This window comes from Amblyomma mixtum, chromosome 8, assembly GCF_055824585.1.
Source record: "Amblyomma mixtum isolate Tamu chromosome 8, ASM5582458v1, whole genome shotgun sequence".
NCBI classification, from domain to species: domain Eukaryota; kingdom Metazoa; phylum Arthropoda; class Arachnida; order Ixodida; family Ixodidae; genus Amblyomma; species Amblyomma mixtum.
In genome coordinates, this window is record NC_143019.1 from 119,154,176 (window position 1) to 119,171,357 (window position 17,182).

Consider the following 17,182-nt stretch of genomic DNA (forward strand, 5'->3'; position numbering starts at 1 on the left):
TTCCGCTTCTACTGCAGATCTTAAAGCAAAAGGTACTGGCCTTGCTTTGAAGAATTTAGGGCTGGCCTCATTGATCAACTCCAGGTCGATAGGAGGTCCCTCGTGGCCTGGGATGTCATCGGAGAAGACTTTCTTGTACTTCTCTTGAAGGCATTCCACCACTGACTTCGTACCAGTCTGGTGGACGCCACCAATGGTGATCCCAAGTGCATCAAACCAGTTCCTTCCCAGGAGGCTGGATCCACTATTCTTAACAATCAAGAGTGGCAGCTTGCATTTCTTCCCGTTGTACACAACGTCGACGTCGGCGCTACCCAGTAGCGGCAGGCTCTGACCTGACCACGTCCTGAGGTGCGTGTCGTCGTCTCTTAGTCTGGGTGCGTGCTCCGGCCACGTTGTTCGAAAGGTGTCCTCGCTGATAAGGGTGCATGCAGCTCCGGAGTCGACTTCAAACTGAATCAGCTTATTGTGGATGGTCAAGCTGGCCATTATTTTCTGACGCGTGCCGATGTTGGCAACGGTGTTTAGGTCGTAAAGCGCTGACGGAGGTGATTGAAACCCTTGCTTCTCAACTTGTGCCGGGACTTCAGAAGCTTCTACGTTATGATTGCGTGACTGGGCTGATTTCCCCTGCTTCTTTTTCGTTATACAAGCTTTCTCGATGTGCCCACGCTTGTGGCAAAAGTTGCATGTAGTTGATTGAAAGCGGCACGTCTGCGGATTATGCTGTTCGTCACAGCGCCAACAGCGCTGGACCTTTGGAAGTTTTTTCGAACTTGCCTTCGTGTTGTGGCTCTGGTTGTTCGAATGGCTTGTCTGGTGTACTGGCTCGATAGATCGCCGCATTTGTCGCTGCTGCTGCCCCGCACTTTCCGTTCGCAAGACGATGTCATAGGCTTTTGTAAACGTTAGGTCCTTCTCCGCGAACAGGCGCTGTTGCAAGGACTCGTCACGCAGTCCACACACAAATCGATCACGTAGCATGATGTCCAGGGGGAGCATCGTGGGGTTAGCTAGCGACAGGGATGATGTTGCTCCGGCTGACTGTTCGGTGGCTGCTGTGCTCGCAGGCAGCGTTCCAAAGTTGCAGTCGGCAGCCAGTTTCTTTAGTGCCGCAACGTAGGCACTTGCTGTTTCTCCCTCCAACTGGTCACGCCGTTGGAATCGAGCCCGGCTGTAGACTTCGGACGGCCGCGGGTCGAAGTGTTTCGGCAGTGCAGCTACGATGTCGTCGTAGGCCACGGCAGCTGGAGTGCTCGGCTGTACTAGAGCGCAAACGATGTCGTACGTCTCCTCCCCGCACAGCGTAAGCAGGTGGGCCCTCTTCTGGGCATTCTCCGTGATGTTGTTTGCCTCAAAATAGAATTGAAGGCGTCCAAACCACGATGTCCATGAGGAACCGTTGAACTCCGGTATCCGCCCAGGTAGCGTGAGCGTAGCCATGATTTGTTGTGCGGCGTAGCTTAACGCTGGGCTCGGATCTGCTTCCTCGTCGCCACTGTTATGTCCGCGGTTGCCCCGAAGATACAAGGCGTTTACGAACACAAAACTATTTATTAGCACTCGACTCAAGCGGTGCGCGCTGGCGGCCGCTCATCAGTGCGATCCGAAGTCATCTCCCGTGTCCAGGCACGGCTGGCTGGTGCAGACAGGAGAGGGCTGGGGGGAAAGGAGGAAGGGAACGTCGAGAGGTTCGTCGGCCCTTCGTTCACACGCGCAACCCGAACACAACACCTCGGCGGGAATCGAGCACTGGCTGAGCGGCTCGTTTGTCCCCCGTCTACGCGTCTACGCGCAAGACACAACATTTTGAAAACTCAATTTTTGCAGCGTTAGGTTTTCGGAATTGGAGCTGTAGCATTGCCGCCACAGAATCCCGCTCGTTAAGAAAGCGCACACTTATTTGCTAGGTATATATTCGGTATACCGCAACCAGTACACGTCACTGTTTGGAAGGTTCTGTCGCGAAATTTCTGATTGTGCAAGGCAGCTTTGCTTTTAAATTCAAGCGCTCTCTATTTGCTTTTTCCTGTGCATATTCATCGGTCGTTTCAATTTGGAAGCGTTGGTGCTGCAAGACGTGCATACGGAAGCTACGTTTGTGCACAAAGCTCCTGAATTTTTGAAAGCGCAGCTCTGACAGTTCTCGTTGTCATAAATAAGTACAAAGCAGCCTAATCTTTTTGGACACACCATTTCATGCTCTTAGCTGTTTCTGAGAAACAGGCTGCCTTTTTTTCTGTTTTTGTTGTGAAACATTCCTAACAACTTCTTTCTTTCCCCATGCACAGATAGCCTATGCATACACGGGCAGCTTGATTGCAATATTTAGGGCAATATTTATAACAGGTGCAGTGAGCCTTGGTGCATGTGGACAGAAATTAAGCTAGGGTGGGGTGGGGTATTTTCGTACAGGGTAATGTTATGCGGAGGGTTTGGCGTATTGAAACCGAGTCTTTCTGAGCTCTTATTAGACGTCCCAGCACCAGGACAGTAGTTGAGGCTTTTCTTCTTTGTTGTCCAGTCAATGGTTTCCATCACATAAAATAGCCTTAATTCTAGCTATCCCGTGGCCGTCTAACAGTCGATGCAGATATACTGAAGTGATCAGTGTTGCATAAAAGTAGTGAGAACATTGCAAATGCAAGACAACTTCATTGGTTTGCAGTGCACTAACGTGGCAGTCATAGAGAATTACACATTACATTTGCAAATCTAAATTGTGCATAATAGTATGGACTGGCACGTAATGTGCGAAGTAATCACAGTTATCTCGTTCATGCCAAATGCTAGTGTCAAACATTGTCAGTATTGCATATTTATAAAGAGCAGACATGCTGCGCCTAACTTGTCGTTGGATAGATTTTATTACTATGAAAGCAAAAAGTTTACACGTGGCTGTCGTGTTCTTGCGTGGGAAGTAGTATTACCTTAAATGAGTATAAACACCAAATTTTTGGTTATGTGTGTTCTTTGTAGCGACGTGCTGGGCATTCGTATACATAGAATTGTTGCATAGTATTCGTTTCCAATCGCTAAATAATTACAACCAGATTTCTTTTCTTCCCTGTTTCAATAGCATAGCAATTGCTATGACATCAATGTTCAGTATAGGTTATGGAAGGCACAAAAAAGCTACGATATCGCTACTTCATCGTTTTAATTAGTTACAATGCTAAAGCCAGCCTGCCTTAAGAGTCGGAATCACAATGAATGACGAAGCCGCAATTATATTGCAGTTTTCCTCATGCCTCCCCTGGCTTATACTGACCTTTGATGCCATTGCCATTGCTCAGTTTTAATTTAAAAGTGAAGCAGGAGAGAGAAGATATTTAATTACAAATTATTTAGCAGTCATAGGCGAATACTGTGTGGTTATTCGTGCATAGTAATGCCTTATGCATCATTAAAAACAAAAAAAAAATGTGCAACTGAAATTTGATCAGCTGCTGACCCAAAAGACGCGGGTTCGATCCCGGCCGCGGCGGCTGGAATTTCTTTGGAGGAGAAATTCTAGAGGCCTGTGTACTGTGCGATGTCAGTGCACGTTAAAGAACCCCAGGTGGTCGAAATTTCCGGAGCCCTTCACTACGGCGTCTCTCATAGCCTGGGTCGCTTTGGGACGTTAAACCCCATAAACCAACCCAAACCAAACTGAAATTTGTTGTCTGCCTCTTTGAGATGAAAAATTTTGAATTTTTCCTTCGCTATTTTAGAGCATGATATTCAGTTAATGGTATCTGAGTAACAGGAATTGCAACAGCCATTTCTCTTCAGCAAGAAAACTGTCATTGGTTTAAGTGTTTTCCCGATTCAAGGTTACCCTATATTTTAAACTGCACAATGTATTATGTGACAAGAAACCGTCAAGAACAAGAGGTGTGGTTTTAGAAATGACTGGAAGTGATAAGGGAATACATTTACTTAGAGCAGGTAGTGACCGCTGATCCGGATCATGAAGGGTAATAACTAGAGGAATATGAATGGGGTGGAGTGCATATGGCAGGTTCTCTCAGATCATGAATGGCAGTTTTTCAATACCCCTCAAGAGAAAAGTATACAACAGCTGTATCCTACCGGTATTCACCTATGGGGCAGAAACGTGGAGGCTAACGAAGAGGGTTCAGCTTAAGTTAAGGACAACGCAACGAGCTATGGAAATAAAAATGATAGGCGTAACGTTAAGAGATCGGAAGCGGGCGGAGTGGGTGAGGGAACAAATGCGGGTTGAAGACATCCTAGTCGAAATCAGGAGAAAAAAGGGTGCTTGGGCAGGGCATGTAAGACGAAGGCAAGATAACAGCTGGTCCTTAAGGGTAACGGAGTGGATTCGAAGAGAAGGCAAGCGTAGCAGGAAGCAGCAAAAAGTTCCATGGGCGGAGGTTTGCAGGAAAACGGACATAGCTGGCGAAGGACAGGGTTAATTGGAGAACATGGGAGAGGCCTTTGCCTTGCAGTGGGCGTAGTCAGGCTGATCATGATACTTGCAGAAGAGCTTGCTCATGTTAAAATTTTCATTTGGTAAATATGTGCTTGTTTTACATGCACACAGCTTTTGAAAGGACTAGCATAGTGATAATTGTATTGGGCTTCATAAAATTGTAGCTCTGAATGAAGGTTTGCAATGAAAGGTGTCTGCACTTGGTCACAATATAGGTACACACTAGTGGCGACATGACACACACGATCAGTACATTCTAGTTGTATTCTTTCTTTTTTTTTCATGGGGTTATATGCAGGATAATATGAAAAGGGCATTGGAATTGACTCTTACTTGCATTATTTTCATTCATGTTTGCAGGCACCCGGAGAAATGCACGCATAGCCAAAGCTCCTTCACTCAGCCGAGCAAGCTACGGCATCATCCAGCATCTTAGTTTCTTTTGAGCGCTTACAGCTCACTGCGGTTGATTTGGTAGATGGGTTTACTTTGCTTTTGGCAGTGTTCTTGGCATTTAATGTCAAGTACACCCCAAAAACAAAGCGGGCTTGTCTGCTGCTTGAGACACTAATGGGGCTTGATCCTAGCGAGCGCCTCCCGAGCGTGTTTTGGGTAGCCACAGCAATCACAGCAGTGACTTGAGAAATAAAAGTTATCAGTGTTGTACATTTGTGTCATTATTTCTTGAACCATTGTTATTCCCAACGCAGACAGAGCACCATACTAATGTGCAAACTGTAGTGTAGCCATAAAGTAGTTGTATGAGCAAAAATTATTCTACTCAAAGATTATAATCCCTGTTGCTCATTACTCTTTTGTAGATGTAGCGCAGGTGGATCCTGCAAAACATATGACCAACTTGCTCTGAAGAATATGTGAAATAAGAAAATTAGTATTATACATTGAAAACACGTGAAACTCCTTTTGAAGGAGTAAAATAAGATCTGGACTGATACTCCTTGAAGGAGTATAGTCACTCTAACAAACGGAGTCCTGGAACTCTACCTGAAAGAGTAGTAGGATACTGTTTCAATGTGGTAGCTTTACTCCCTCGGAGGAGTGCCTGTACTCTATTGCAGGAGTAGTACAGTACTCCTTGAGTAGGTGTTGGATCACTCTTTGTCCAGAGGGAGTAATTTTATTCTGGAAAAAGGAGTGGAATATGGGACAAGCGAATACTCCTTCAAAGTGTGTTCTGGGCACTCCTCTGCACTCCTTTAGTTCTAAGAGTGTGGCGTATGCCTGTTTTTGCCGAGGTTCCTGGGTTGCGTACACCTTAAGCTGCTTTTTGAGTGAGTTGAAGAGGAGAAGGGTGTTGACGCAGAAAGAAAAAAGCGATATGCAAGTTGAGCATAATGTAAGCCTTTACGTCTTTCCCATCTCCGCTGTTTTATCTCAATGTGACCTCGCACCAAGTAGCAAAACTACAAACCGTAGTCACGGTAGGCGAATGTCGGCTCATGGTTTTGTCATTATTTTTCTGGACTCAAGTATTTTTTTTTTCTTGTAGCCACAAAAAAAATTTCTATGCAATCGCTGGAAAGGCATATCTAAGTCATGCCGCAATGCGACCCAGGCCTCCATGTCTCGGAACCATATCTACTAGCAATAATCTACAATTCCCGTTGTTATTCAGGGAAGCGAAAATTTCAGTTTCAAGGAAATACCCGGTGCTAATGTTGATCTGTACTGCACAGAACATCTACAGCCGTTCATTGGCAGCAAGATCAAGCATATGAAAAAAGGTCTCACCAGAACAAGTTATCAGACCTTTCTCAGTAAAATGTAAGTGGAAGAGCTCGCTGAGAGAATAAACGCAGACACACGGCACCGTCGCTTCCTAAATGCATCGAGCATAGCAGAAAAATTGCAGATACAGCCGAAGGAGTGTTAGATGCTTCATTGCTGTCTCAATCGCGTGCCCCTTTTGTTAGGAACAGTAAACGCCTTCTGCCGTACAACACAGTTTCTTACATCCCGGTCCATCTAACGCCTAAAATCTGCCCGATCCGTTGTTCCTCCTACGAAACGCTGATCGGATTTTGGTCAGTGGTACCCCCGCGCTGATCTTTTTTTTTAATTTGCAGTGTAAACTCGTGGTGAACATAGCAACACGCGATAACTTACTTGTCTTGGTATCTTTCTCTACGTCTCGGTCTCATTATGAAGATGGGGAAAAGATTAGTTATGCAATGAGGTAGAAATGACTAATCTTACCCACGTGGTCGAGAAAGTGAGAGTGGTTATCATGCGTCGACAGCGCATCCAGTGCCCCTCTGAAGACGTCCTTGTCATCCACGTTGAAGATAGACAATAACATGTTTACCATGCGACTTGGGAAACTGCAGAAGGAAACCAAGATCGCCTCAAGTCGTCTGATAATGCGAAAACGTAGAAGATCGGACACTAAATTTAATTTCAATGTAAACACTAGCTTTAATTGCAAGTCCGCTACCTATTACACAATGTCCGCTATAACAAAACTTTTTTTTCTGGAGTTAATATATCAGTGAGAACGAACAATCCGTCATCAAGAAAGCAAGTGGTCAGCGCTTTGACACAATAAAACATCTCTCAAACGCAAATTTCGAACATTTTAGCAAAGCCGATCATAAATTTGATTATGTTATCATCATCGAATGGCACTTCAAATCTCGAACAGGTAAAAAATATTGCAGGACTTCAATACAAAAATTTACCACATTAAAACCTGCAGTGGAAAGCTGTTAAAATCAAACGCGGAATCTTGGATGGCGTCACAGCCGTAATCCTGGAACAATGGGTGTACGCACGCTTCGGTCCCCGCTTGTTAGTTAAAAGGGTGTGGTGACGTCCATCGCTGAACGCACTCTGCGGCGGTTGCATGAACCACGGTGCACGCCATTTCGCAAGAGCACTCCCTCCTTCGCTTCCCTTCTTTACCCGCTCACAGCGGCGGTCCCTGACTTCGCCTAAGGCCCATTGCTGCTTAGTTAATTCAACAAATATATGGCACCTGTTTCTGAGCTGCTATTATTTTCTGGTTTCTCTTGGATGTTTTCCACTCCATTTCCCTCAATCTTGTGGCTTTACCTCATGAAACACGTTTTTCTGTCCCGTTGCACTTTCTTGGGCTATGGCTTTTAAAGCTTGGGTCGCAGCCGTTGCTGCTGTTGCTGCTTTCGTACCTTTTGAACAGGATAGCCTTACGAGGGTACTTGACTGATGCAATACTGCCAGCAAAGGCACGTAGGGATGAAAACAAACAAACCATATACGAGCCAGTGTGAATGTGTCCCCCAATTATTACACTAGTCTTTCGTTTTTTGCCTGTGTTCTTGCTTCTTCCTTCAAGATTTTAAAGTGTTCCGCGAATTAAACCATGCGTGGATAAAAAGCTACAATGGCCGGATAAATTGAACATCAGCTAACTGAAATGGCCATTATACAAATAAGTACACGAGATGCACTAGTTTCTTTATGAAACCTCCACCTTTGTACACAGAAAAACTATACTACATCTAAAAAAATTTAGGTCGTGATGCATGAATTGGGAGAGCCGGGTTTTTCCCGAAAACGGAGCGCCCACATTCAGGGTGGTTTCAGCCCACACTGCCATAAATTTCTAAGTACAAGGAGTTCGTCAACCGATCAGCGATGGAGGCCGTTACACAGTATAGAGATTGTTTTCATTATATAGCTGATTATCAAATGGTGATACCCTCAGGACCATCTCAGAGCGCGAGGAATGTTTCGTAAATGAGCATCAAGTGCGTCAAACAGGTAGCGGAAGCGCTTTGCGACCACCTGAGACTGAGAGTGGTTGGCTTGCCTTGACTCCACATCTGCTGCGTGAGGTTTTCAGCGAGACTCGTGCCGGCATCGTATTTCGCTTTTCTTCCGCGGAGGTTTTCCGTTTTGATGTCAACGTAAAAGAGGAGCATTTTGTCGCTGTGCTTTCCTCCTTCTGTCGAAAAAATAAACACAAGAAAGAAGAATGAACGTGTGGATCGACCGGGAGCAGTTGACGTTTCGTGAATGGTAGCTGACTGGCACAGTAAAAGTAAGTGAGAACGCTATTACCTCTAACCGTTAGAAAAAATGAAAATGAGACGATGTGGCATAACTCAGTCTTGATAATGTGCTGAGCAGAAGGAAGAAAAGACTAAATAAAAGTACAGGACGTAAGAAGGAGCTGGTGGAAGGAAGGTGCAAAATCTAGTTGAAAAGCAGTGCATACATAGGAGCCACCACACGTTTCTTATGGATGGCATACAATATCACCTGCACGCTGTGATGCTCCTTTGCGAATTACTAAGACCCCAAGAAGAACCGCTGTTATGAGCACACGCTTGCGCTCACTCCCACCGCTGTATTAGTGGTGTTTCTTCACTCAACTCTTACAGTGTTGAGGGCTGTGCAAAGACCCCTTCAGAAACCGTCCTGTCAGTATACTGCCTTTTTCGCCACTACTAGTACTCTACCCGAACAATTGCGAAGCCTTACTTGTCAAGGTGAGATGCACATGCAATCCCCCAAAGCTCACGGTAGTTTTTACGGTAGCATTTGGGCTCGCCTTAACCAGTGCTTGTCTTACCGCGTTAAGCCTTGTTTATACTGGAAGAACAAACTTGTCTGTGTGCCATTTTTATCTTGATAAAACTTTTAGATTTCACCCTCTACGCGCTAGCAGAGCATGTGAAGGACGTACTAACGTTCTCTAGATTCCCAGATTTCTTTTGTGGCGTAAGCCTTAAAGGTGCACTGAAGAGGAATCTGAACTCATATTTTTACCGCTGGAACTCGATCTACACGTTCCCAGCGTTCTTGAAAACTTCGAATTCTTGCCATGTGCGGCCGATTTCGCTAACTTAAATCGGATTAACATCAGGGTCCGTCTTTTTTTTCGAAATTCCCTGCAAACGGTGGGAGGAGTCGACCAACCTTTCACCCAGTCCCGTGGCGGCTTACCGCTCTGTCATCGGCGGAGTCATACGTAGTGATCGGCGAAAGCGAACAGTCCATCCGTATTTTTGTTTCCGTGAGCTTAATTTGCAGCTATGTAGCCTCTGACTAGACTTATTTATTTACGGAAACGTAAAAGAAACAAAATTAAAGCGAAAGCAAAGTCACCACGCGACATACTGAAGGGCACTCCATGCTTTGGTTGACCCCTCCTACCATATATACGGGGTATTAAAAAGAAAGGGCGGGAGCCGGACTTTAATCCGATTTAATTAGAAAAATCGGCCACACAAGGCAATAAATCGAAGTTTTTAAGAATGCTGGGAACTTGTAGACAGATAGAGTTCCGCGCGGCAAGAAGGAGGAGTTAAGATTCCCCTCTATTGCACTTTTAATAGCCCCATGGAGCTATTCACAGCCATGAAATCTAACGTGTCACTCCCACCGTTACAATCTCGCCGTAAAATTGGTCGCCTAACACTATTTCACAAGCTATATCATCACGTTACGCTTCACGACTATTTCATATCACCCCCAGAATACATTTCACGTCGCATTGATCACCGCCACAAGGTTGGCATCCCAACATGCCACACCAAATCTTCTTTTCAGTCATATCTTACTCGCACATCTGTGGAATGGAACCGCCTTCCCCCCGATATTGCAGCTATTGCAGATAACACCTTTCACGACGGAATAGCTAACATTATTTATTCTGAAAGAAGTTGGTCATGTGTTATATCTGTTTCCACTGTGTTATGTACATTGATTTTGTTTTTTACGCTTTGTGAATGTTGTTTGTTTTAATCTGGAGAAAATTTATTTTGTACTACCTGTTTTCACTGTATTATATTCATTGTTCTTTTTCCTAATTAACCCACTCCCCTCTGTAATGCCTTTGGCCCTGAGGGTACAATAAATAAATAAATAAATAAATAAATAAATAAATAAATAAATAAATAAATAAATAAATAAATAAATAAATAAATAAATAAATAAATAAATAAATAAATAAATAAATAAATAAATAAAAAGCAGTGCGTGCGTGCGTGTGTGCGTGCGTGAGCGTGTACATTCCATGGCACCCACAGAAGACGGCGTCCTCGTGCAACCTAGCAGGTGGGGGATAAATTAACGAGTGGTCAAGAGAGTTTGCTTAGGAATTGCAACCTGGACGCAAAAATTCTACCGATGGGAGCACCTGCAATTCCAGGGCAGTGGCGCAACACATAACCACTTACCACTGCGCTAGTATTGGTATGAGGATGCCCAGGGATCTACGAATATTAAGTAGAGAAAGACAAATTCTGCACATACGGGCATTTTCCCATTGGCGATCGCGTCAGATTCCTTAATGCCGAACGCGGGCTGCGGTACGGCGGTGACTGCTTTCACGGATTGAGCGGGCAGATCATAAGTAGAGCCATGCAAAGGCAGAATTGCCAGCTGCGTGGTATAGGGTTGCATCACGCGGGAGCGCGCGGCGACTGCGTTCAGACAGTGAGTGGGCAGGCTTACGCCTTCTCACACGTAAGCATTCTTTTTTACGTAAGCACGCAAGCATTTTCTCGTTGGTTGGTTGTTATTTGTGTAACGATGTTAAAATAACCATGTTCTGCTTGCTTCTTTTTCCCACCCCAGTTATGTAACCCGCTTCACATAATACTCCGGTCGGAGCCCGTGAGGTATTTGAATAAATAAATAAATAAATAGGTTTAGTGTCTGCCGACTTTTTTCACCACCTGACAGGAGCCCCACTAATACAGGTGCATCAGCTGAGGTACTGACTGGAAGTTTCACTTCCACAACACACCTCGCCACCTCCTGGCCACTGAGCGCTGCCTCAGCCATCTCTGCGACTGATGCCTCGGGAGAGTGAACTGTGAACATCGTGAATGCGAGATACGAGATACCGATTGCGACACAGGAGGTGGCCACTCGACGCAGCTTCTAGAACACGTCTTTTCTTAAAAGAGAGAGAGATAAGAAGTTTATTTAGACAGGTACAAATGTCTGGGAGCATGGCGAAAAGGCAGTGAGGCGCCAAAACAGAGAGAGAAAATTGAAATGATCCCTGCCGTGTATGCCCGCCTTTCTGCTGCTGTGCCGCTTCCAAAGTGCATCACCCGTCATTCTCCTCCAAGAACTCCCCGGCTACTCTAGACACTCACGCCCCTAGTATTCGACGTTCCTTTGTGCACCGTCATGTGCGCATTCGGCCATCTGCCCATCTGCGCTACATTCGCTACGTAAGCTTTTCAGTTGCCATCTCCTACGCGTGACGCTTCTTCATCGCCACTACTGCCTTCCGGGTCGTACGAAGCGGCTGCTCTGAGTGTGCGGGCGTATGCTCCGCTGCACAGCCCATCTGTTCCATAGCAGCGCGGCGGCAATTTTTCAGGTGGGAAATACGCGCCGTGCTTCGCGTTTTCGCCAACTTCGTTGGCTCTTTGCAGCCAAAAGGTCACACCACTGGCATCACCGGGCTTTCTCGTGATACCTTCAGTGTCACCTTAATACAACCTGGGACGCGCACTCGGCCCTGAGCGACGAAGCTTCCTTGAGTGTAAAGCTTGGTAGTCTGAACGTTGGGCTGAACGTCAGGCTCCTTGCCTGTCTGGACACCACCTGAATTCGCCAGTGACACATTTCCGTTTATCTTGCGCAACGTCACCCGGACAGCATTTTTGCATAGCTTTGTTCTCACTCTTTCTATTTCATGACACTGCGTGTGTTGGGGTGGGGGAGGGGGGGGGGGGGGGAGGGGAGGGGGGGGGCTGCAGCGGTGCCAAATCGCCCTTCTCGGCACTGCGGCACCTTGCTCGTGGCCCGCGCCGGCACTGTCTTTTGGCGTCAAGCTCCATGTTGAATAAAATACGACTAAAACCCAGAGCTCGGCCTGCTAGCCTCGTACATCAGCCCGCCCTGTAGCATTCAGGGAACAAGTCGTGTGTGCAGTTCACACTGAGGACCTGACACGGTGATCTTGGAGCTAGCGATCGCCGGAATCGCTCACGCAGCTGTTGATGTTTCATAAACATGGCGGCGTACCATTTAGGTTACAATGTCGCCTGGGTACAGTAATCAGGGGCAAAATGAAGGTTCAGCATCATGGTTTCACGTTTGAATAGGCCCAGGGTATTGAGGTTTCGCGACTTTTACTTGTTTCTGGTAGTTTCCAACCTGGATGCGTCGCTAGAGTTTTCGTTTTTTTTTTAAGCTCAATTTTTCATTCTGTTTATAGCCATCACTTGTTCTAGCGCAAGAACCGTGTTTTTTTCCTGTACCTCTGTACGGCCGGTAATTTATTTTTTATCCCCCTAAAACCCACATACACGCATTGGCTATACCAAGAGATTCAAGACTATTCCCTAACACGCAACCGGAGTTCCAACAAGATTCTCAATCACGATAAAACGCAGTGCATGGGAATTTGGGGCTATCCGACAAAAGCTAAATGTGCGAGTTAGTGTACCGGTACGGAGAGGCGACAGCGAAATTTGTAGGCATGGTCCATTAATAGAAGTTCGCTTTCGCATACGTCTGCGTACAGGCCTGCTGGTTTGGTGCGACGCAAGTGTTAGTGTCCCATTTAGTAGACGACCTGGAAAGAAATGAGGCCACTGACAGGCGGCAGGCATTGCTGGAAATAAGTAGACAAATATTCTTCACGATGGTATAAAAAACTAAAATGGGCGCAACTGCATGAACTTATCAGCACAGGATTAACACCTGAACTACAACCATGTCACGACTTTCAAATATATATCAAACATTGTCACAAAATATCTCCTGAGGTCATCACACATGCCCGGCCGAATCTAATAATGTCTCACAAAATGTTCACTTGACTCAACGTTAATTACAGTTCTATAAACAAGCACACCTTAGGTGAGCGAATTGCATCTCTTTTTTCCAAAGCACCATTGCAAGAGGTTTAGGCTATGGGGTTTAACGTCCCAAAGCAACTCGGGCTATGAAGGACGCCGTAGTGAAGGACTCCGGAAATTTCGACATCCTGGTGCTCTTTAACGTGCACTGATGTCGCACAGTACCCGGGCCTCTGGAATTTCGCCTCCACCGAAATTCGACCGCTGCGGCCGGGATCGAACCCGCGTCTTTCGGGCCAGCAGCCGAGTGCCATAACCACAGAGCCTCCGCGGCGGTCTTTATGGCAAGAGAATTCTTGAAATTTTTGACGTGAAATTACAGCATAAATCGGGATATGCGCAGCTTTTTCTGTAGATGAAGGAGAAAGACGATAAAGGAAAGAATTCGGTGAAAAAAAAGAGCTCAATCTAGTTCAACCATGGCGGTGAGACTTCCAGGTTTGTTTCGTTATGCCTAAGAGCCCTAACAAGAGCTCTTTAAATATATTAGCTAAAATATATATGTTCAGAAAATAAGTAGTCGTCGTAAAACGATATGATTTCGCACTTCAAGAAATGCCTCTGCGCAGCAGACAAGGACAAGACGTAGAAAACACACCACAGAGCACCAACTAACAACTGAAAATATTGAAACCCACGTCAACGAATATATGCTTTGCGGTTATCAACGACAAAAAAGATAAAATACAGTGAAGAGAGCACTAGGCACAAAATTATTAGTAAACATGGCACGTGTGACACAAGTGAACATCGTCTTGCACCAAATCTAATCATTTTGATAGAAATTCGAATTCTTTCTTGAGCAGCGTCACAGATGGATTGTTGACGCGTGCGTTTGTCCCCGCACGAAGAATGAGTGCTGCTTCAAAAATTTCCCTTTCAAGCTGGTCTTTTCTGCGGCCTAAAATAAGTGTACCGCTTAAAAGCGGGAAACAGCCGCATTATTAGGCAGTTTTAGCTGAGCGTTTTTACGGCCAGCGGGGCGGATCGCCCGTCTTCCCGAGCGGAGTAGAGTCGCGCTCCTGAGTTGCTCCACCTATCGGTCACAATTCGGGTTAGAGTGGAAAGAAGATCAATTAAGTCGGCTAATAATGCGCTGAAACTATTTAGTACAGGTAGATTCTTGGTTTTTTATTAATTATTTGGTAAGTGTTGCGTTTTAGATGTACAAAGGAGGCTGCCATCTCGAATACCCATACACGCCCGCGCGCTCTTACGCACGCCGGCGCGCTTCATATCGCTCCGCTGGAGAGGGCTTCCTAGCGGGCGTAAGCTTCGCTCCGTAAAAACGCTGGCCGGCCAAGCGATGTGCGCATGCGCAGTGGCGTCTGCGCTCATCCGCTCCTCTCCGCTGGCCGTAAAAGCGCTCTGCTAAAACTGTCTAATTGCAGTGCACCGTGTTGACTAATTCGTGTTGACTAAGTACGCCTCTCGTGCGATGTAAGTTCAACAAAAAGGTTGTTAGCATTGTAAATGTCCTATTTCTCCGAGAGTTAGTACAGTATTTACGTTTGTTCTAGAAGTTGCCTATGATACAGATGCCCAGTGCCTTGGGCGATGTCTACAAAGAGAGTAAAAGAGGGAGAAGTGTCTCCCGTACCTGCGCTGACTGCGTCCTTGACATAGGAGAGGTACTCATCTAAGCGCGTCTCGCGCTCACAGTCTCGGCCGTAGTCGCAGCCAGGGCCATGGTAGAACTTGAGTGCCGTGCCGTTGGGGGCGAAAGTCACGTCCGCTTCTATGGCATTCGCTCCCTGCGCCAAGAAGTCGTCGAACTCCTCAAGGCTGTTGGCCATGTGTCCGAACACGTACACGGGCCGACGGTAGTCGTCGGCGGCATGTGCCTGGAAGAGCAGCCAAAGCCAGGTTGAACTTCTTTTAATTGTAATGCCTGTTTCTTCTTCCGGACAGTAGTATACGACAGCGCAGCCATCTCCTACTCTGCCCACAGACAGCGTCCACATAAAAATGCTTTAGAGCCAAATAAAAAAAGATGTGTTCCAGAGCAGGCTATATGTTTGTGAGAGAAAATTATGCCCCGCTGGTTCGCCAAGACATCAAAATGAGGTCAGGTGTGGACAAACACTAGAAGTATTACCGGATGGCGTCCAAGATACTTTGTTCGTTGCAATAAGTGTGACAGCTTCTATCTGACAGCGCGTATCAAACTGGCCTACATTTTTTCGTTTCAGTTTCCTCTATTTAGATGTTTCTTCGATCTCTTCTTAGTGGAACTTTCAACAATAAAAGCCCGGCTCAATTTTTTTTGTAGATGGAGTCTAGCACTTAAGCATTTATTTAATAATTTTCCATGCTACATATATGTCTTAAGGACCTCAATAACCAATTATTCCACACATAATTTTAGTTTTCAGGTTTGTGCGTCTGAAATGCTATTTAGAGGCAAGAGGCGACACCTGCGTTCTGTCTTTTCTTGTTTTTCTTTTTTGTATCGGCCTCAGGGCAAGCCACCTGCTTGACCTGCTTCGCGTATACTGTCTCGTTTCAAACAGCGCTGAATTGTAGCATTTGCTGCCTGTAAGCTATAATACACGCTACCAGCGCAGGATATGGCAAATATATACCAAACACATCGATAAGGAGACTTCAATAACGTGCTCGCTGGGACCGGAGGCTAAACAGCCCATCGGGACCGCTGAGAGTGCGCACATAGGAGAGGGGTGATATAATGTCGAATATCTTTCTTAATACCGGACAGGTAAAAGGCAACGTAGTGAACGTTTCAGATAGTTCGTACGTTCGTGTAGCCTGCCGGCGATAAAGCGTCCTGTTAGGCACTGTTGGTGGCATTATTAGGTCAGCAGCAAACGGACTTGATGTGAGCGGCCCACGTATTGGAATAACGTGGTCTTTGTGCATTATTGCACGTGGCGCCTCCGTTAAGGGGTTACCTGCGCTCACACAACCATGACAGTACGAAAAATCTGAGCAGCGCCTCTGTGCAACAATGCTGGTTGGTTTATTGGTTTATTGGGTTTAACGTCCCAAAGCGACTAAGGCTATGAGAGACATCGCACAGTACACGGGCCTCTACAATTTCTCCTCCAAAGAAATTCCAGCCGCCGCAGCCGGGATCGAACCCGCGTCTTTTGGGTCAGCAGCCGAGCACCATAGCCACTGAGCCACCGCGGCGGCATTACAAGGGCTACGGGTGCCGCGTAGTCCGCGAATTCGCCTACCGGAGCTCTTCTCACCAGAAGACGAGGAGGGAGGCAAGACCAGGGCATTATACGCCATGACGTAGGGCAACGCACGCATGTGGATGACGGCCAACTAAAGTACCAATTCTACATGAACGTCAGAGCAAACGGGTGAATCCGGTTGTGGCCATTTTGCCAGGGAAAAAAAAGCTTGCAGTGGTGGCCTTGGCTAGCGCCGCGCTCGCGTCTGGCAGGTGCTTTTGCGCGTTTATGTTTGAAAACACCAAAATTAAGTGAACCTGTTTAAGAAAACCTCTCCTGGGAGCCTGAATTCAAAAAAAGGCGGGAACCCGACGTTAATCCGATTTAAATTAAGGAAATCAGCCGCGTAGGGGAATAATTCGAAGTTTCCATGAACGCTCGAGTTACAGCGGTGACGAGTTACAGCGGTAAAAGTACTGGTTAAGACTCCTCTTCAGTGCACTTTTAAGCGTACTCTATTTTTTCAAAGCTCGCTTTCAGTGCGTTGTTGTAGATGGCTGCACTCCAATATATTAAAAACTGGTTGGTTTGTTCGGGTTGAACGTCCCAAAGCGACCCAGGTTATGAGAGAGGCCGTAGTGAAGCGCTCCGGAAATTTCGACCACCTGGGGTTCTTAAAAGCGCACTGACATCGCACAGTACACGGGCCTCTAGAATTTCGCCTCCATAAAAATTCGACCGCCGCGGCCGGAATCGTACCCGCG

General features: G+C 46.3%; 1 pseudogene across 1 annotated transcript in view; it reads right to left on the reverse strand.

The window, feature by feature from the left end:
* Window positions 1-17,182, reverse strand: part of LOC149334089 (dermonecrotic toxin StSicTox-betaIB1i-like) — a 63,509-nt pseudogene that overhangs the window by 26,028 nt on the left and 20,299 nt on the right. Inside the window, exons 4-5 of the transcript XR_016285202.1 lie at window positions 14,876-15,119; window positions 8,253-8,387 (exon numbers count right to left, since the gene is read on the reverse strand). The product of XR_016285202.1 is annotated as a dermonecrotic toxin StSicTox-betaIB1i-like (transcript). The remainder of the gene's footprint in view (window positions 1-8,252; window positions 8,388-14,875; window positions 15,120-17,182) is intronic.